The following is a 6,824-nucleotide window of genomic DNA, read 5'->3' on the forward strand; positions in this document are numbered from 1 at the left end:
GGGAGTGGGGGGAGGAGGGAAAACAGCAGCGAGCCGCGGGGAAGGCACCGGAGCAGTTTTCCTGCGCGGCCCCGCCGGCCGTCGCCACCCGCAGACCCCAGCCCGGCGCTGCTGCAGGGGGCGGCGGGGCCCCCCCAAGCCTGTCTCTGCGTCATGCACACTTAAAAAGAATAAAATAAAATAAAATAAAATAAAATAAAATAAAATAAAATAAAATAAACAGCGACAACAGCAGCCACCTGGTCGGGCACCGATGCCCTCTTTAGAGGAATTAATCCCCAGTCGTGGATCATAAAAATCAATGCTGCGTCCTGTTGTCCCCAAAACCTGCAGGCTGCCCTTTTGCTCCCTGGGGAGGGAGACCAGGCCTGCCCCCCCCCGGGGGCCCTGCACCCTCTGGCCCCCCCTGCACACACAGGAGCTCACTGCAGCCCCAGGGTGCCCTGCAGGGCCATGGAGCACCCAGGAGGGATGTTGAGGGGACCTCCTAATCCTGCTCTCTCTCTGGGCACCCTGCTTCATCATCACCATGCCATGGGGCAGACACCTCCCAGAGCTGCCCCCAGGCTCCTCTTGGTGCCCTGATGGAGTGGCCTGGATGATCCTTGGGTTCACGGGACCTCCTGGGTGCAACAAGAATCCTGTGGTGTCCATCAGGGTTCGGGGGGCGACAACCACACCACAAGCCCCACTGGCTGGTCTAGGCCCAGGCCTGGCCTGGCTGCCAGAGCCCACACACATGGTGACCCTCAACCACGCATGAGCCCGAGTCCCTTGGCCACCTCTCCCTGCTCCGGAGAAGCCACCCAGCCTCATCCACGCAGGCCCTGCTGGGGCCACCCAGCACCTGGGGAGAGCTGGGCACTTCTCCCGTTGACTCAGCAGTGCCCTGCGCCCTGCTCTTGTGCAAGAGTTTGCACAAGCCACACTTGGCGTGAGCTCCCCGCTCATGTACAGGCTCCTCCACYAGCTCGGCCAAACCCCATGGAAATCTGGAGGCCACGACTCAACCTCTCTAAGCTGTCTCTGGTTCTGCCTTGGCTGTAGGCCTCTCCTTCCCATCACGATGCACCAGGCCACGGCCAAACCCAGGCTGCCAGCAAGGTGGCCACCCTTGGGTTGACACTGTGCCCGTGTAGCACGACATGTGCACACGCGTTGCCGCTCCTATGCACACCCGCCTCCACATAACCTCGGGGGGGTACACGCTTGCTGCCGTGACGCAAGCATGCGTTGCTGTCACTCATCCTTGCTGAGATTCAGCACTATCACTGTTCGAAGACCTCAGTTATTTTTGATCTTCCTCTAAATCTATTCTTGCCGCCTGTTGTTTGCTCTGCATAAAGGTAGGGAAGGGCTCAGACCCCACAGATGAGGGGGTTCACGGTTCATTTTAAGCTCTCTGACATTTGCTGCACTGCTGTAATTTTATTTATGAACACTGAAATACAGGAATTTTCCCTCAGAAAACAGGAGAGGCAAATGTTTGTGTAGATTTTAACTGGGTCTTAATTACTTAACGCCCTTAGCAGCCACCTTTTGTACTCACCTTTAATATATGACTTTTGAAATCAATTATCACTTTTCAGAGTGTTAAAGCTTTGTTCTTGTAGCCTCTTTGCACCTGTGAGGTTTCCCAAGAAATTTGGGACCTGAGCGATCATTTATAGAGGAGTAAATCAGGAATAACTGCAGCGAAGCTGGAGGTTTTGCTAGTGTCAGACTGGCGTAAATGGAAGGCGACTCAGGCAGGCCTTTTATCTTAAGCTTTGTTTGATTCTTTTGTATACTCTCACCCTCCTTCATAAGGATGTTTAACTATTTTATTTAAAGGAAATTTTTGCCAGTCTTTGCCTTTCTTGGTGATATTGCAATATCTACCTTTAAAATWAACTCAAAATTTTCAGTACAGGCTGGCTGGCAACGATACAGTTACAGTGATAAAAAGAATAGGTCTTACGCCCTTAATTTCCCCCCAACCCTGACACCAGTAAGGAGAATTAAACTCATATTTGTCCACTCATTTCTGTTTGTCAGCAAAATTCAGGGAGTTATGCAACTGATTCCCGCAATGGTCTGGTATGCCCTTCGTCCCCGTCATAGTCTAAAGGCATTTCTGCGGCAGGAAGAAATATTCTCTACGTACGGAGAGGTGGAAGAAGGTAGCTTTCCAGAATATCTGCATGTACTCGCATTGATTTTGCAGTTTTCATATCCATCTGCTTGTGGATTAGTGCTAATCATTGGACTGAATTTGGTCAATAAAGCCTTCCATCATACACACAAAAAAATAAGGTAGGCAGCATTATTCATAAAACACCATTATATAAAATGTTTGTTTGTAGATTTGTTGTTAACCTAAACTTTAAAGCAGAGTTTTCCACAGGATTCCGTAGATCCATGGCTGGGTACTAAACAGCGTCTAATTATACTTACATTTGCAGAGAAACATTTAGACTTTTCTTTTAGGTCTTTTTGCTTCTCTTTGAATAACCCAACCGTCTTCTCATGCTGGAAGCTCCAGAGAGGAATTATAATCACTTTTTTCCCTTCCTGATTTGTGATCCGTATCACATCACTTTTCAGCCACTTTCTTCCGATCATGAATGGGGTTGGAAGGAAAAAAAAAACCAAACCCAAAGGAAGAAAGTATTTTTATACATAAAATAAAGGTCGCAGGGAAACAGCCGCTAGGGGAGCTCTATGTTGAAAGTAACCTCAGAGCATCTTCCTCACAGTTCATCCAGCTTTCTGCAGTCCCCAGGAGTGGAAGCTTGAAAACAAGTATTTAGTTAAAAAAAAAATCCCCCCCCCCCAAACATGGATAAGTTTTGAAGCTTTATTTCTTATAACCGACAATTTTGTAACCCAGCATTTGAAAATTTTAGATTTTTTTGGTCCTCCTGTATACATGAAATCGCTGTGCTTGTGTGCATGTGTGTGTGAGCATATCCAAGTATGCGAGGGCCCAAAGTCCTCATGGCACATATTCCTTCAGTTTCTGGTGATTCAGACAACTAAGAGATACTGAAATTCAGCTGCTTAAATACCAGCCAGAAAATCCAAGGTTTAGACCTGACTGTGATGTTGACTTGCTTTCTTGGTCATGGACAAGTTATCTAAATCCAATGTTTGAATCATACCAACATTGTTAAGATTATACCTCCAAAAGAAATTCTATATTTTCTCATTGCAAAAATTGTTAAGTGGAGTAATAATGGTTAGTAAGTTAATTTGAGTATTGGTTATTTATCTAAGGAATTTATCTGGGCAACTTAGTCAATGATCATTAGGTGGTGAGTAGATTAAGTGCCAAAATAGATTTTTTTCTATGCAGATCAATACCAATACCAGCAGGTTCTTACTTGGCTATCTTGAGATCCCACCTATTCTCAAATGTATCTCTCAGTTTGAAGAAGGCTTTTTTTTTAACAGGTTGCCTGTACTGCCAGGGATAACTGAGTCTAATAAAAGTGTGTAAGTTTAGTGTAAAAAAGAGTCCCTGTTTGATATATTTTGTTATTCTCCAGAAATGGTTAGTGGAAGAATTACCTCTTAAAAGGACCTATATTTTAAGGTGCTATTTTAAGTTCAGGAAAAAGGCTGATACATAGCATTGCAAGATGCAAGTAATGCTGGTAATGCAAGCCTGACTTGCGCTGTTCTGCCATTTTCAGGAGAAAGTGTGGAGTCATATTTTGGAATTTAAAATGCTAACACAGCTCCTGGGCTGTATGATACGACAGCCAGACAGGGGATGCTAAGAGAAACCTGAAGGCATGAGATAAATTCAAACTTCACTTGCTGGCTCTTGCAGTGTGAAGTTGGCTTGCCCAAAGTACACAAACCAACAGACTGGATCAAGGCTTTCTGTTTGGGTAGAGATCAGAAACAAAGCTTGCCCTCTAAAGTCCACCTCATAGCCAGATTCAGCCATGGTAACCACTGTATTCACTGGGCCATGGCAGCAGGAGAGGTATGTGCATGATTGTCTTAGTTTTTCTTGTTTCCTTACATTTGCAGACTATTTTTGAGCATAGTTTACATGTTTTCTTTCTCTTTTCCTGGCATATTTACACCCCAGCTTTCTAAAATGCTTTGTTCATGCCAGTCAGGTTAGCAATGTGCTTGTTAAAACAGTTCCTAATATATTGTATATGAGTGAAAATGACTTAATTGTTCTATTTCTTTCTGACCCCAATAAAAAATGCTCCTGATATTGTTTGAACTGCTCTCTGTTCCCAAGCGCCTACATATATGTCACTGGGTGACTTTGAAACACTTCTTAGATACGTCAGTTCAATTGCTCTTATTTATTTATTTAGATTTGTAATAATGACAGTAAATGGCCTTTTGAATCAATCTGGGCACTTTGCAGTCATTAATACTGCAGCATCGATATCACATAACACAATTATAGTGCAATAAATTACCCATATGCCTCATCTGTTCCCCAACCAAAATAAGAGCTCCCCATATATATATCACATTGCTCATCTATGCCCTTTCCCTCTAAAACACCTTGATGGCAGAAAAAAAAAAAGGCTCTGAAGTCTTCCTGAAAGCTCAACAAAACTCCGATCTTTGCAAGTGAATAAGCAGATATGAGAGTTCAGCAAAGTTTGTGCGATGCTCTGTCAGCTAATATTTGCTCTTGAACTAACAGGGGCCTGATCCCCTGCTTATTTGACTCATGAAGTTACTTACATTAACTTCAGAAATGCTCATAAGGGCATCTTTCATTAATCACACCCATAGCTGAACCGTTTGATGACTCTGGATGTCTTCTGGCYGCTCTTGTCCCAAGCCACAGAGGGCTGTACCTGAAATCTGCAAATGCTGAACAAGTCACTGATAACAGCTGCGAAATCAGTGTGAAGCCAGAATGGGGAGCAGGCTGCCACACTGCATCACCTTCAGCTTCCAGCATCTTCAGTTTCCAGGTTGTCTCAAGATGCAACTTAATGAAATGCCCATTTTGGCAGCTTAATCTCCATGCATTGGAGGGCTGCGTAACTGTGGAAAGGTCTGCATCTAAAAGCCACAATCCTTCGTCAGATGATGATGTGGGAAACTCTTCAGAGCAGCTTCTTTTGGGGCGTGCAGTAGCAGCATCGATCATTTTTATCTCACGTGGCTTCTAGAGCAGGTTCCTTGTGGAGCAGGGGGAGTGAGGGTACCTGGGTGCAAAGGGTCCTGCATGCTACGTGCACCCGTGGACTCATGTGTCTCCTGGATCAGCACCACTGTGCTTGTGAGCTCGAATGGGGAAAAAGTGGAAACTGAACCCATGATTCTGCAAAAGCAGTAGCTTGAAACCTCAGTAATCCCTGGATTCACGGGAACTAACTCTATCCTTTTTCCAATTTCCCATAGGATCCCCTTAGAAAACCCATTAGGAAGGTTGACTTGACCCCGGTAGGCCTTGATTCAAAGTCCTCTGGAATCAGCTGGAGTCTTTCTGTTGTTTTCAGTGGATTTTGAATCGCTTTGATGTTAAGTCCGTTACATTTGTGTTGCTCAGAGCAAACTGCTCATGGTGCTGTTAACAATTCCTAAGATTCACACATAAAAGCAAAAAGGTAACACAATGGTTTTATAGCATCAAAGTAGCATGCCCCACTCAATTCCCTCGTGAGGTTTCTTTGGCTAACTCAACAAGACACTCCACAGTGTAGCAAACTGCATTATCTATTAATATTAGGCAGTTATGTGTCTTTAACAATGTGGCACTATTGCCCAAATCTGCTGTAACGTGACAACTAATCTATTGGTCAAATTTGTTTGTAGAATTAATCAATTTTAATCAGTAATTGCCTTTGGGCAGTGGTTCAATTATGCCCTCATCTTTTGGCTCTCACTATCATAAAAAACATCTAAGTAAGTTTTGGAGAGTAATATACCTCACTACCTTAATGTTCTAAATCAGACAAAGTTGATATAGATGCTTATTATATTCATATAACCATGCTGTCTGCAGATGGTTTATCTCTGGAAATGTAGCAACAGTGCACTGATGATACTGTAGTGCACAATGTACCCACCTACATATAAAATAACATTAATGACCAAAGAAGGCCACCTTTTATCTCTCACTGCAGTGCTAGAGTTATGAGAGCTTAGCATCTTTTATCATTTGAACAAAGGATAACATTTTTCTTTTTATTTCAGCTCTTCTCTGTGTATATTTTTCTATACAGAAGGAAAACTTAAATTTGCTGGAAGTGCAGAGTTTTCTTCATGAGAAAAAAAAAAAAAACCTCTCTTGAAATATTCATAATAAAAAACAAACCAAAAACCCACACACTATTACTTCACTCAGCCTTCCTTTCAGAAAGCAAAATAAATCATAATTTATGCATGGAGGCTTGAAAATCAAAATAGTCACAAAGTAACATAAGGGCAGCCTGACAAAATAAGGCCCAGACCACAGGCTAGAAAATTAACCCAGCGTGTAAACAATATAAGTGACACAGACAATTGGGCACTGAGAACTCAGTGTTTTTTGAGATGATAGGGGAAAATATTTCTCTGATAGAACCTAAGGGAATTTTGAAATCACTCCAAAATGCACTACCTGAAGACAGGCAATTTTTGGAATGCGTTTGTATTATGTCATTATATCTAAATATGCTGAGCAAAGAGCAGGATAATATTTTCCCTTCCTCTATACGGTTAAAATGAATTAAATTTGGGACAAAAGTATCCAGCTTTAATCGGTAATTTTTTTTTTTTTTTTTTGCTATTAGCATCCAGTTGAAGCCAGGGCCAAGTCGAACAGGCTGCAGAGGTTGGTGCAGCTTGATATTGCTATTATTATCCAT

The sequence above is a fragment of the Apteryx rowi genome, unplaced genomic scaffold (genome assembly GCF_003343035.1).
Source record: "Apteryx rowi isolate R43461 unplaced genomic scaffold, aptRow1 scaffold_29, whole genome shotgun sequence".
NCBI lineage: Eukaryota > Metazoa > Chordata > Aves > Apterygiformes > Apterygidae > Apteryx > Apteryx rowi.